Consider the following 14,207-nt stretch of genomic DNA (forward strand, 5'->3'; position numbering starts at 1 on the left):
CACCCCCACCCCCTGCTTATGACCTGTCTTCCCTGTTACCCCCCCACCCCTGCTCATGCCCCCGTGTCTCCCTTGTGTTACCCCCCACCCCCAGCTCATGCTCCGTGTCTCCCTTGTTCCCACCCACCCCCGCTCATGCCCTGTGTCTCCCTTGTGTTACCCCCCACCCCTAGCTCATGCCCCGTGTCTTCCTTGTGTTACCCCCCACCCCAGCTCATACCCCGTGTCTCCCTTGTGTTACCCCGCCACCCCCCGCTCATGCCTCGTGTCTCCCTCGTGTTACCCCCCACCCCCCGCTCATGCCCTGTGTCTCCCTTATGTTACCCCACACCCATGCCCTGTCTCCCCTGGTACCCCTCACCCCCCGCTCATGCCCTGTGTCTCTCCCCTTCCCCCACCCCCCCGCTCATGCCCCGTCTGTGTCTCCCCTCCCCCCACCCCCCGCTCACGCCCTGTGTGACTCTCCCCTCCTCCCCACCCCCCGCTCATGCCCCGTGTGTCTCTCACCTTCCCCTCCCCCCCCCGCTCATGCCCTGTGTGTCTCTCCCCTTCCCCCTCACATCCCGCTCATGCCCCATGTGTCTCTCCCCTTCCCCCCCACCCCCCGCTCATACCCCATGCCCCCGTGCCTCCCTACTGTTCCCCCCACCCCCCGCTCATGCCCCGTGTCTCTCTCCCCTTCCCACCACCCCCCGCTCATGCCCAGTGTGTCTTTCCCCTTTCCCCCGCTCATGCCAGTGTGTCTCACCCCTTCCCCCCGCCCATGCCCCGTGTGTCTCTCCCCTTCCCCCTCACATCCCGCTCATGCCCCATGTGTCTCTCCCCTTCCCCCCCACCCCCCGCTCATACCCGTGTCCCCGTGCCTCCGTACTGTTCCCCCCACCCCCCGCTCATGTCCTGTGTCTCTCTCCCCTTTCCCCCACCCCCGCTCATGCCCAGTGTGTCTCTCCCCTTTCCCCCCACCCCCCGCTCATGCCCGTGTGTCTCTCCCCTTCCCCCCGCTCATGCCCCGTGTGTCTCTCCCCTTCCCCCCGACCCCCTCATGCCCCAGGTGTCTCACCCCTTTTCCCCCACCCCCGCTTATACCTCGTGTCTCCCTACTGTTCCCCCCACCCCGCTCATGCCCCGTGTCTCTCTCCCCTTCCCCCCCACCCCCGCTCATGCCCCGTGTCTCTCTCCCCTTCCCCCCTACCCCCGCTCATGCCCCGTGTGTCTTTTCCCTTTCCCCCCACCCCCGCTCATGCCCCGTGTGTCTCTCTCCTTTCCCCCCCACAGCCCCGCTCATGCCCCGTGTGTCTCTCCCCTCGCCCACCCCCCGCTAATGCCCCGTGTCTCTCCCCTTCCCCCCATCCCCCACACATGCCCCATGTCTCTCCCCTTCCCTGCCACCCCCACTCATGCCCCGCGTGTCTCCCCACTTCCCCCCACCCCCCGCTAATGCCCCGTGTGTCTCTCCCCTTTTCCCCACCCCCTGCTCATGCCCCGTGTCTCCCTCCTTTTCCCCCACCCCCCCGTACATGCCCTGTGTGTCTCTCCCCTTCCCCCCCACCCCCGCTCATGCCCCGTGTCTCTCTCCCCTTCCCCCCTGCCCCCTGCTCGTGCCCCGTGTGTCACTCCCCTTCCTCCCGCCCTCCGCTCATGCCCCGTGCTCTCTACCCTTCACCCCCACCCCCCGCTCATGCCCCGTGTGTCTCTCCCCTTTTCCCCCACCCCCGCTCATGCCCCGTGTGTCTCTCCCCTCCCCCACTCCCCCGCTCAGGCCCTGTGTGTCTCTCCCCTTCCCCCCACCCCCCTGCTCATGCCCCATGTGTCTCTCCCTTCCCCCACCCCCTGCTCATGCCCCGTGTCTCCCTCCTTTCCGCCCAGCCCCCGCTCATGCCCCGTGTGTCTCTCCCGTCCCCCCACCCCCTGCTCATGCCCTGTGTGTTTCTCCCCTTCCCCCCACCTCCCGCTCATGCCCGTGTCTCTCCCCTTCCCCCCCACCCCCCGCTAATGCCCTGTGACTCTCCCCTCACCCCACCCACCCCCGCTCATGCCCTGTGTGTCTCTCCCCTCCCCCCACCCCCCGCTCATGCCCCGTGTGTCTCTCCCCTTCCCCCCACCCCCTGCTCATGCCCCATGTGTCTCTCCCCTACCCCCACCCCCCGCTCATCCCCCGTGTGTCTCTCCCCTTCCCCCCACCCCCGCTCATGCCCCGTGTCTCTCTCCCCTTCCCCCCACCCCCGCTCATGCCCTGTGTCTCTCTCCCCTTCCCCCACACCCCGCTCATGCCCCGTGTGTCTCTCCCCTTCCCCCCACCCCCTGCTCATGCCCCGTGTTTCTCTCCCCTTCCCCACACCCCGCTCATGCCCCGTGTGTCTCGCCCCTTCCCCCCCACCCCCCGCTCATGCCCGTGTGTCTCTCCCCTTTCCCCCCACCCCTCGCTCATGCCCGTGTGTCTCTCCCCTTCCCCCCGCTCATGCCCCGTGTGTCTCTTCCCTTCCCCCCCACCCCCTCATGCCCCATGTGTCTCACCCCTTCTCCCCCACCCCCGCTTATACCTCGTGTCTCCCTACTGTTCCCCCCACCCCGCTCATGCCCCGTGTCTCTCTCCCCTTCCCCCCCACCCCCGCTCATGCCCCGTGTCTCTCTCCCCTTCCCCCCTACCCCCGCTCATGCCCTGTGTGTCTTTTCCCCTTTCCCCCCACCCCCCACTCATGCCCCGTGTGTCTCTCTCCTTTACCCCCACCCCCCCGCTCATGCCCCGTGTGTCTCTCCCCTCGCCCACCCCCCGCTAATGCCCCGTGTCTCTCCCCTTCCCCCCCACCCCCCACTCATGCCCCGTGTCTCTCCCCTTCCCCGCCACCCCCACTCATGCCCCGTGTCTCTCCCCTTCCCCACCACCCCCACTCATGCCCCGTGTGTCTCTCCACTTCCCCCCACCCCCCGCTCATGCCCCGTGTGTCTCTCCCCTTCCCCTCCACCCCCCGCTCATGCCCCGTGTCTCCCTCCTTTTCCCCCACCCCCCGTACACGCCCTGTGTGTCTCTCCCCTTCCTCCCCACCCCCCGCTCATGCCCCGTGTCTCTCTCCCCTTCCCCCCTACCCCCTGCTCATGCCCCGTGTGTCTCTCCCCTTCCTCCCGCCCTCCGCTCATGCCCCGTGCTCTCTACCCTTCACCCCCACCCCCCGCTCATGCCCGTGTGTCTCTCCCCTTTTCCCCCACCCCCGCTCATGCCCCGTGTGTCTCTCCCCTCCCCCACACCCCCGCTCAGGCCCTGTGTGTCTCTCCCCTTCCCCCCACCCCCTGCTCATGCCCCATGTGCCTCTCCCCTTCCCCCCACCCCCTGCTCATGGCCCGTGTCTCCCTTGTGTTACCCCCCACCCCTAGCTCATGCCCCGTGTCTTCCTTGTGTTACCCCCCACCCCAGCTCATACCCCGTGTCTCCCTTGTGTTACCCCGCCACCCCCCGCTCATGCCTCGTGTCTCCCTCGTGTTACCCCCCACCCCCCCTCATGCCCTGTGTCTCCCTTATGTTACCCCACACCCATGCCCTGTCTCCCCTGGTACCCCTCACCCCCCGCTCATGCCCTGTGTCTCTCCCCTTCCCCCACCCCCCCGCTCATGCCCCGTCTGTGTCTCCCCTCCCCCCACCCCCCGCTCACGCCCTGTGTGACTCTCCCCTCCTCCCCACCCCCCGCTCATGCCCCGTGTGTCTCTCACCTTCCCCTCCACCCCCCGCTCATGCCCTGTGTGTCTCTCCCCTTCCCCCTCACATCCCGCTCATGCCCCATGTGTCTCTCCCCTTCCCCCCCACCCCCCGCTCATACCCCATGCCCCGTGCCTCCCTACTGTTCCCCCCACCCCCCGCTCATGCCCCGTGTCTCTCTCCCCTTCCCACCACCCCCCGCTCATGCCCAGTGTGTCTTTCCCCTTTCCCCCGCTCATGCCAGTGTGTCTCACCCCTTCCCCCCGCCCATGCCTCGTGTGTCTCTCCCCTTCCCCCTCACATCCCGCTCATGCCCCATGTGTCTCTCCCCTTCCCCCCCACCCCCCGCTCATACCCCGTGTCCCCGTGCCTCCGTACTGTTCCCCCCACCCCCCGCTCATGTCCTGTGTCTCTCTCCCCTTTCCCCCACCCCCCGCTCATGCCCAGTGTGTCTCTCCCCTTTCCCCCCACCCCCCGCTCATGCCCGTGTGTCTCTCCCCTTCCCCCGCTCATGCCCCGTGTGTCTCTCCCCTTCCCCCTGACCCCCTCATGCCCCAGGTGTCTCACCCCTTCTCCCCCACCCCCGCTTATACCTCGTGTCTCCCTACTGTTCCCCCACCCCGCTCATGCCCCGTGTCTCTCTCCCCTTCCCCCCCACCCCCGCTCATGCCCCGTGTCTCTCTCCCCTTCCCCCCTACCCCCGCTCATGCCCCGTGTGTCTTTTCCCTTTCCCCCCACCCCCGCTCATGCCCCGTGTGTCTCTCTCCTTTCCCCCCACACCCCCGCTCATGCCCCGTGTGTCTCTCCCCTCGCCCACCCCCGCTAATGCCCCGTGTCTCTCCCCTTCCCCCCATCCCCCACACATGCCCCATGTCTCTCCCCTTCCCTGCCACCCCCACTCATGCCCGCGTGTCTCTCCACTTCCCCCCACCCCCCGCTAATGCCCCGTGTGTCTCTCCCCTTTTCCCCACCCCCTGCTCATGCCCCGTGTCTCCCTCCTTTTCCCCCACCCCCCCGTACACGCCCTGTGTGTCTCTCCCCTTCCCCCCCCACCCCCGCTCATGCCCCGTGTCTCTCTCCCCTTCCCCCCTACCCCCTGCTCATGCCCCGTGTGTCACTCCCCTTCCTCCCGCCCTCCGCTCATGCCCCGTGCTCTCTACCCTTCACCCCCACCCCCCGCTCACGCCCCGTGTGTCTCTCCCCTTTCCCCCCACCCGCGCTCATGCCCCGTGTGTCTCTCCCCTCCCCCACTCCCCCGCTCAGGCCCTGTGTGTCTCTCCCCTTCCCCCTACCCCCCTGCTCATGCCCCATGTGTCTCTCCCCTTCCCCACCCCTGCTCATGCCCCGTGTCTCCCTCCTTTCCGCCCAGCCCCCGCTCATGCCCCGTGTGTCTCTCCCGTCCCCCCACCCCCTGCTCATGCCCTGTGTGTTTCTCCCCTTCCCCCCACCCTCGCACGCTCATGCCCCGTGTCTCTCCCCTTCCCCCCCACCCCCCGCTAATGCCCTGTGACTCTCCCCTCACCCCACCCACCCCCGCTCATGCCCTGTGTGTCTCTCCCCTCCCCCACCCCCCGCTCATGCCCCGTGTGTCTCTCCCCTTCCCCCCACCCCCTGCTCATGCCCCATGTGTCTCTCCCCTACCCCCACCCCCCGCTCATCCCCTGTGTGTCTCTCCCCTTCCCCCCACCCCCGCTCATGCCCCGTGTCTCTCTCCCCTTCCCCCCACCCCCGCTCATGCCCTGTGTCTCTCTCCCTTCCCCCACACCCCGCTCATGCCCCGTGTGTCTCTCCCCTTCCCCCCACCCCCTGCTCATGCCCCGTGTTTCTCTCCCCTTCCCCCACACCCCGCTCATGCCCCGTGTGTCTCGCCCCTTCCCCCCACCCCCCGCTCATGCCCGTGTGTCTCTCCCCTTTCCCCCCACCCCTCGCTCATGCCCGTGTGTCTCTCCCCTTCCCCCGCTCACGCCCCGTGTGTCTCTTCCCTTCCCCCCCACCCCCTCATGCCCCATGTGTCTCACCCCTTCTCCCCCACCCCCGCTTATACCTCGTGTCTCCCTACTGTTCCCCCCACCCCGCTCATGCCCCGTGTCTCTCTCCCCTTCCCCCCCACCCCCGCTCATGCCCCGTGTCTCTCTCCCCTTCCCCCTACCCCCGCTCATGCCCTGTGTGTCTTTTCCCTTTCCCCCCACCCCCCACTCATGCCCCGTGTGTATCTCTCCTTTACCCCCACCCCCCCGCTCATGCCCCGTGTGTCTCTCCCCTCGCCCACCCCCCGCTAATGCCCCGTGTCTCTCCCCTTCCCCCCCACCCCCCACTCATGCCCCGTGTCTCTCCCCTTCCCGACACCCCCACTCATGCCCCGTGTCTCTCCCCTTCCCCACCACCCCCACTCATGCCCCGTGTGTCTCTCCACTTCCCCCCACCCCCCGCTCATGCCCCGTGTGTCTCTCCCCTTCCCCTCCACCCACCCGCTCATGCCCCGTGTCTCCCTCCTTTTCCCCCCACCCCCCGTACACGCCCTGTGTGTCTCTCCCCTTCCTCCCCACCCCCCGCTCATGCCCCGTGTCTCTCTCCCCTTCCCCCCTACCCCCTGCTCATGCCCCGTGTGTCTCTCCCCTTCCTCCCGCCCTCCGCTCATGCCCCGTGCTCTCTACCCTTCACCCCCACCCCCCGCTCATGCCCGTGTGTCTCTCCCCTTTTCCCCCACCCCCGCTCATGCCCCGTGTGTCTCACCCCTCCCCCACACCCCCGCTCAGGGCCTGTGTGTCTCTCCCCTTCCCCCCACCCCCTGCTCATGCCCCATGTGCCTCTCCCCTTCCCCCCACCCCCTGCTCATGGCCCGTGTCTCCCTCCTTTCCCCCCAGCCTCGCTCATGCCCCGTGTGTCTCTCCCGTCCCCCAACCCCCCGCTCATGCCCTGTGTGTTTCTCCCCTTCCCCCCACCTCCCGCTCATGCCCCGTGTCTCTCCCCTTCCCCCCCCACACCCCGCTAATGCCCTGTGACTCTCCCCTCACCCCACCCACCCCCGCTCATGCCCTGTGTGTCTCTCCCCTCCCCCCCACCCACCGCTCATGCCCCGTGTGTCTCTCCCCTTCCCCCCACCCCCCGCTCATGCCCCATGTGTCTCTCCACTACCCCCACCCCCCGCTCATCCCCCGTGTGTCTCTCCCCTTCCCGCCACCCCCCGCTCATACCCCGTGTCTCTCTCCCCTTCCCCCACCCCCGCTCATGCCCTGTGTCTCTCTCCCCTTCCCCCACACCCCGCTCATGCCCCGTGTGTCTCTCCCCTTCCCCCCACCCCCTGCTCATGCCCTGTGTTTCTCTCCGCTTCCCCCACACCCCGCTCATGCCCCGTGTGTCTCGCCCCTTCCCCGCCACCCCCCGCTCATGCCCATGTGTCTCTCCCCTTCCCCCCACACCCCCGCTCATACCCCGTGTCTCCCTACTGTTCCCCCACTCATGCCCTGTGTCTCTCTCCCTGAACCCTCCACCCCACGCTCATGCCCGTGTCTCTCCCCTTCCGCCCCACCCCCCGCTCATGCCCCGTGTGTCTCTCCCCTTCCCCCCACCCCCCGCTCAAGCCCCGTGTGTCCTCTCCCCTTACCCCCTACCCCCCGCTCATGCCCCGTGTCTCCCTCCTTTCCCCCCACCCCCCCGCTCATGCCCGTCTGTCTCTCCCCTCACACCCCACTCCCCGCTCATGCCCTGTGTGTCTCTCCCCTCCAACCCCACCCCCCGCTCATGCCCCGTGTGTCTCTCCCCTTCCCCCCACCGCCCGCTCATGCCCCGTGTCTCTCCCCTTCCCCCACACCCCCGCTCATGCCCCGTCTGTCTCTCCCCTTCCCCCCACGCCCCCTCATGCCCCGTGTGTCTCTCCCCTTCCCCCCACCCCCGCTCATGCCCCGTGTGTCTCTCCCCTTACCCCCACCCCCGTGCTCATTCCCCCATGTGTCTCTCCCCTTCCCCCACCCCCCGCTCATGCCCCATGTGTCTCTCCCCTTCCCCCCGCTCCCTTCCCCCACCCCCCGCTCATGCCCCGTGTCTCTCCCCTCCCCCCTACCCCCGCTCATGCCCCATGTGTCTCTCCCCTTCCCCCCCCAACCCCCCGCTCATGCCCCGTGGGTCTCTCCCCTCCCCCCCACCCCCCGCTCATGCCCCATGTGTCTCTCCCCTACCCCCCACCCCCCGCTCATGCCCCGTGTGTCTCTCCCCTCCCCCACCCCCCGCTCATGCCTTGTGTCTCTCTCCCCTTCCCCCACCCCCCGCTCATGCCCTGTGTGTCTTTCCCCTTCCCTCCACCCCCCGCTCACGCCCCGTGTGTCTCTCCCCTTCCCCAACCCCCCGCTCATGCCCCGTGTGTCTCCCCCCTTCCCCCCCACCCCCTGCTCTTGCCCCGTGTGTCTCTCCCCTTACCCCACCCCCGTGCTCATTCCCCATGTGTCTCTCCCCTTCCCCCATCCCCTGCTCATGCCCCGTGTCTCCCTCCTTTCCCCCACCCCCTGCTCATGCCCCGTGTGTCTCTACCCTTCCCCCCCACCCCCGCTCATGCCCTGTGTCTCTCCCCTTCCCCCCACCCCCCGCTCATGCCCCCTGTCTCTCCCCTCCCTCCCCACCCCCGCTCATGCCCTGTCTGTCTCTCCGCTTCCCCCCACGCCCCGCTCATGCCGTGTGTCTCTCCCCTTCCCCCCAACCCCCGCTCATGCCCCGTGTGTCTCTCCCCTTCCCCCCATCCCCATGCTCATTCCCCATGTGTCTCTCCCCTTCCCCCATCCCCCGCTCATGCCCCGTGTCTCCCTCCTTTCCCCCCACCCCCCGCTCTTGCCCGTGTGTCTCTCCCCTCCCCCCACCCCCTGCTTATACCCCGTGTGTCTCTCCCCTTCCCCCCCACCCCCGCTCATGCCCTGTGTCTCTCCCCTTCCCCCCACCCCCTGCTCATGCCCCCTGTCTCTCCCCTCCCTCCCCACCGCCCGCTCATGCCCCGTGTCTCCCTACTGTTCCCCCCACCCCCCGCTCATGCCCCGTGTGTCTCTCGCCTTCCCCCCACCCCCGCTCATGTCCCGTGTCTCCCTACTGTTCCCCCCACTCCCCGCTCATGCCCCGTGTCTCCCCTGTTCCCCCCCACCACCTGCTCATAACCTGTCTCCCCTGTTACCCCCACCCCTGCTCATGCCCTGTGTCTCCCTTGTGTACCCTCACTCCCAGCTCATGCCCCGTGTCTCCCTTGTTCCCCCCCACCCCCAGCTCATGCCCTGTGTCTCCCTTGTGTTACCCCTCACCCCCAGCTCATGCCCCGTGTCTTCCTAGTGTTACCCCCCCACCCCAGCTCATACCCCGTGTCCCCTTGTGCTACCCCCCTCACCCCCCACTCATGCCTCGTGTCTCCCTCGTGTTACCCCCACCCCCCGCTCATGCCCTGTGTCTCCCTTGTGTTATCCCCAACCATGCCCTGTCTCCCCTGTTACCCACCGCCCCCTGCTCATGCTCTGTGTCTCTCCCCTTCCCCCCGCCCCCGCGCTAATGCCCAATGTGTCTCTCCCCTCCCCCCACCCCCCGCTCATGCCCCGTATGTCTCTCACCTTCCCACCCACCCCCTGCTCATGCACGGTGTGTCTCTCCCCTAACACCCCCCACCCCACACCCTGCTCATGCCGTGTCTCTCTCCCCTTCCCCCACCCCCCGCTCATGCCCTGTGTCTCGCTCCCTTCCCCCCACCCCCCGCTCATGTCCCGTGTCTCTCTCCCCTTCCCCCCACCCCCCGCTCATGCCCCGTGTCTCTCTCCCCTTCCCCCTATCCCCCGCTCATGCCCCGTGTCTTTCTCCCCTTCACCCCCACCCCCGCTCATGCCCCGTGTGTCTCTCCCCTTCACCCCCGCTCATGCCCGTGTCTCTCTCCCCTTCCCCCCCACCCCCCGCTCATGCCCTGTGTCTCTCTCCCCTTCCCCCCACACCTCGCTCATGCCCCGTGTATCTCTCCCCTTCCCCCCACCCCCGCTCATGCCCCGTGTGTCTCTCCCCTTCCCCCAACCCCCGCTCATACCCCGTGTCTCTCCCCTTCCCCCACACCCCCCGCTCATGCCCTGTCTGTCTCTCCCCTTCCCCCACCCCCCGCTCATACCCCGTGTGTCTTTCTCCTTCCCCCCTCCCGCCCCTCATGCCCCGTGTGTCTCTCCCCTTCCCCCCACCCCCCGCTCATGCCCCGTGTGTCTCTCCCCTTCCCCCCCACCCCCGCTCATGCCCTGTGTCTCTCCCCTTCCCCCCACCCCCTGCTCATGCCCCCTGTCTCTCCCCTCCCTCCCCATCGCCCGCTCATGCCCCGTGTCTCCCTACTGTTCCCCCCACCCCCCGCTCATGCCCCGTGTCTCCCTACTGTTCCCCCCACTCCCCGCTCATGCCCCGTGTCTCCCCTGTTCCCCCCCCACCCCCTGCTCATAACCTGTCTCCCCTGTTACCTCCCACCACCAGCTCAAGCCCCGTGTCTCCCTTGTGTTACCCCCCACCCCTGCTCATGTCCCGTGTCTCCCTACTGTTCCCCCACCCTTGCTCATGCGCTGTGTCTCCCCTGTTCCCCCCACCCCCTGCTCATGACCTGTCTCCCCTGTTACCCCCCACCCCTGCTCATGCCCATGTCTCCCTTGTGTTACCCCCCACCCTCAGCTCATGCACTGTGTCTCCCTTGTTCCCCCCCACCCCCGCTCATGCCCCGTGTCTCCCTTATGTTACCCGCACCCCCAGCTCATGCCCGTTGTCTCCCTCGTGTTACCCCCCACCCCCCGCTCATGCCCTGTGTCTCCCTTGTGTTACCCCCCACCCATGCCCTGTCTCCCCTGTTACCCCCCACCCCCCGCTCATGCCCCATGTCTCTGCCCTTCCCCCCACCACCGCTCATGCCCGGTGTGTCTCTCCCCTCCCCCCAACCCCCGCTCATGACCCGTGTGTATCTCCCCTCCCCCCACCCCCTGCTCATGCCCCGTGTTTCTCTCACCTTTCCCCCCCACCACCCGCTCATGCCCCGTGTGTCTCTCCCCTTCCCCCCACCCCCAACCCCTGGTCATGCCGTGTTTCTCTCCCCTTCCGCCCCACCCCCCGCTCATGCCCCGTGTGTCTCTCCCCTTCCCCCCACCCCCCGCTTATGCCCCATGTCTCTCCCCTTCCCCCACACCCCCCCGCTCATGGCCCGTGTGTCTCTCCCCTTCCCCCCACCCCCCGCTCATGCCCCGTGTCTCTCTCCCCTTCCCCCCACCCCGCTCATGCCCCGTGTCTCTCCCTTTCCCCCACCCTCCCGCTCATGCCCTGTGTCTCTCCCCTCCCCCCACCACCCGCTCATGCCCCGTGTCCCTCTCCCCTTACCCCCACCCCCACACCCCCGCGCTCATGCCCCGTGTGTCTCTCTCCTTCCCCCCATCCCCGCTCATGCCCCGTGTGTCTCTTGCCCACCCCCCACTCATGCCCCATGTCTCCCTCCTTTCCCCCCACCCCCCGCTCATGCCCCGGGTGTCTCTCAGCCCGCTCATGCCCTGTGTGTCTCTCCCCTTCCCCCCACCACCCGCTCATGCCCCGTGTCTCTCCCCTCCCCCCACCCCCGCTCATGCCCCGTGTGTATCTCCCCTTCCCCCCACCCCCGCTCATACCTCGTGTCTCCCTACCATTCCCCCACCCCCCGCTCATGCCCCTGAACCCTCCACCCCCCGCTCATGCCCCGTGTGTCTCTCCCCTTCCCCCCACCCCCTGCTCATGCCCCGTGTGTCTCTCCCCTTCCCCCCATCCCCGCTCATGCCCCGTGTGTCTCTCGCCTTCCCCCCACCCCCCACTGATGCCCCATGTGTCTCACCCCTTCCCCCCCACCCCCTGCTCATACCCCGTGTCTCCCTACTGTTCCCCCCCAACACCGGCTCATGCCCTGTGTCTCTCTCCCCTTACCCCCTACCCCCGCTCATGCCCCGTGTGTCTCTCCCCTTCCCCCCACCCCCCGCTCATGCCCCATGTGTCTCACCCTTCCCCCCACCCCGCTCATACCCCGTGTCTACCTACTGTTCCCCCCACCCCCCGTTAATGCCCCGTGTCTCTCCCCTTCCCCCCACCCCCCGCTCATGCCCCATGTCTCCCCCTTCCCCCCACCCCCCGCTCATGCCCCATGTGTCTCTCCCCTTTCCCCCACCCCCCGCTCATGCCCCTTGTGTCTCTCCCCTTCCGCCCACCCCCGCTCATGCCCCCTTGTGTCTCTCCCCTTCCGCCCACCCTCCGCTCATGCCCCGTGTCTCTCCCCTTCCCCCCTACCCCCCGCTCATGCCCTGTGTCTCCCTCCTTTCCCCCCACCTCCACGCTCATGCCCCCTGTGTCTCTCCCCTTCCCACCACCCCCGCTCATGCCCCGTGTGTCTCTCCCCTTCCCCCACCCCCCGCGTGTCTCTCCCCTTACCCCCACCTCTCGCTCATGCCCCGTGTCTCTCCCCTTGCCCCACACCCCCTGCTCATGCCCCGTGTGTCTCTCCCCTTCCCCCCACCCCCCGCTCATGCCCCGTGTGTCTCTCCCCTTCCCCCCACCCCCCGCTCATGCCCCGTGTGTCTCTCCCCTTCCCCCACACCCCCGCGCTCATGCCCCGTGTGTCTCTCCCCTTCCCCCATCCCCGCTCATGCCCCGTGTGTCTCTTGCCACCCCCCACTCATGCCCCATGTCTCCCTCCTTTCCCCCCCACCCCCCGCTCATGCCCCGGGTATTTCTCAGCCCGCTCATGCCCTGTGTGTCTCTCCCCTTCCCCCCACCACCCGCTCATGCCCCGTGTCTCTCCCCTCCCCCCACCCCCTTCTCATGCCCCGTGTCTCCCTACTGTTCCCCCCACCACCCGTTCATGCCCGTGCCTCTCCCCTCACCCAACCCCATCCTTATGCCCCGTGTCTCCCTACTGTTCCCCCACCCCCTGCTTATGCCCCGTGTGTCTCTCCCCTTCCCCCCACCCCCCGCTCATGACCTGTCTCCCCTGTTACCCCCCACCCCCAGCTCATGCCCTGTGTCTTTCTTGTTCCCCCACCCCTCCACTCATGCCCCGTGTCTCCCTTGTGTTACCCCCCACCCCCATCTCATGCCCCGTGTCTCCCTTGTGTTACCCCCACCCCCCGCTCATGCCCCGTGTCTCCCTCGTATTACCCCCCACCCCCCGCTCATGCCCCGTGTCTCCCTGTGTTACCCCCCCACCCATGCCCTGTCTCCCCTGTTAATCCCCACCCCCCGCTCATCCCCCGTGTCTCTCCCCTTTCCCCTACCCCCCGCTCATGCCCCGTGTGTCTCTCCCTTCCCCCCACCCCCAGCTCATGCCCTGTGTCTTTCTTGTTCCCCCCACCCTCCACTCATGCCCCGTGTCTCCCTTGTGTTACCCCCCACCCCCATCTCATGCCCCGTGTCTCCCTTGTGTTACCCCCCACCCCCCGCTCATGCCCCGTGTCTCCCTCGTATTACCCCCCACCCCCCGCTCATGCCCCGTGTCTCCCTTGTGTTACCCCCCACCCATGCCCTGTCTCCCCTGTTACCCCCCACCCCCCGCTCATGCCCCATGTCTCTCCCCTTCCCCCCGCTAATGCCCCGTGTGTCTCTCCCCTCCCCCACCCCCCACTCATGACCCGTGTGTCTCTCCCCTCCCCCCACCCCCCGCTCATGCCCCGTGTGTCTCTCACCTTCCCCCCCACCCCCTGCTCATGCCCCGTGTGTCTCTCCCTTCCCCCCACCCCCCGCTCAAGCCCCGTGTGTCTCTCACCTTCCCCCCCACCCCCGCTCATGCCCCGTGTCTCTCTCCCCTTCCCCCCACCCCCACCCCTGCTCATGCCGTGTCTCTCTCCCCTTCCCCCCACACCCCGCTCATGTCCCATGTCTCTCTCCCCTTCCCCCCACCCCCCGCTAATGCCCCGTGTCTCTCTCCCGTTCCCCCCACCCCCGCTCATGCCCCGTGTCTCCCTCGTGTTACCCCCCACCCCCCGCTCATGCCCCGTGTCTCCCTTGTGTTACCCCCCACCCATGCCCTGTCTCCCCTGTTACCCCCCACCCCCCGCTCATGCCCCATGTCTCTCCCCTTCCCCCCGCTAATGCCCCGTGTGTCTCTCCCATCCCCCACCCCCCACTCATGACCCGTGTGTCTCTCCCCTCCCCCCACCCCCGCTCATGCCCCGTGTCTCTCTCCCCTTCCCCCCACCCCCACCCCTGCTCATGCCGTGTCTCTCTCCCCTTCCCCCCACACCCCGCTCATGTCCCATGTCTCTCTCCCCTTCCCCCCACCCCCGCTAATGCCCCGTGTCTCTCTCCCGTTCCCCCCACCCCCGCTCATGCCCCGTGTCTCCCTCTTGTTACTCCCCACCCCCCGCTCATGCCCCGTGTCTCCCTTGTGTTACCCCCCACCCATGCCCTGTCTCCCCTGTTACCCCCCACCCCCCGCTCATGCCCCATGTCTCTCCCCTTCCCCCCGCTAATGCCCCGTGTGTCTCTCCCCTCCCCCACCCCCAGCGTGTCTCTCCCCTTTCCCCCACCTCTCGCTCAT

This window comes from Ambystoma mexicanum, chromosome 5q (genome assembly GCF_040938575.1).
Source record: "Ambystoma mexicanum isolate Mex_15411 chromosome 5q, UKY_AmexF1_1, whole genome shotgun sequence".
NCBI classification, from domain to species: Eukaryota; Metazoa; Chordata; class Amphibia; order Caudata; family Ambystomatidae; genus Ambystoma; species Ambystoma mexicanum.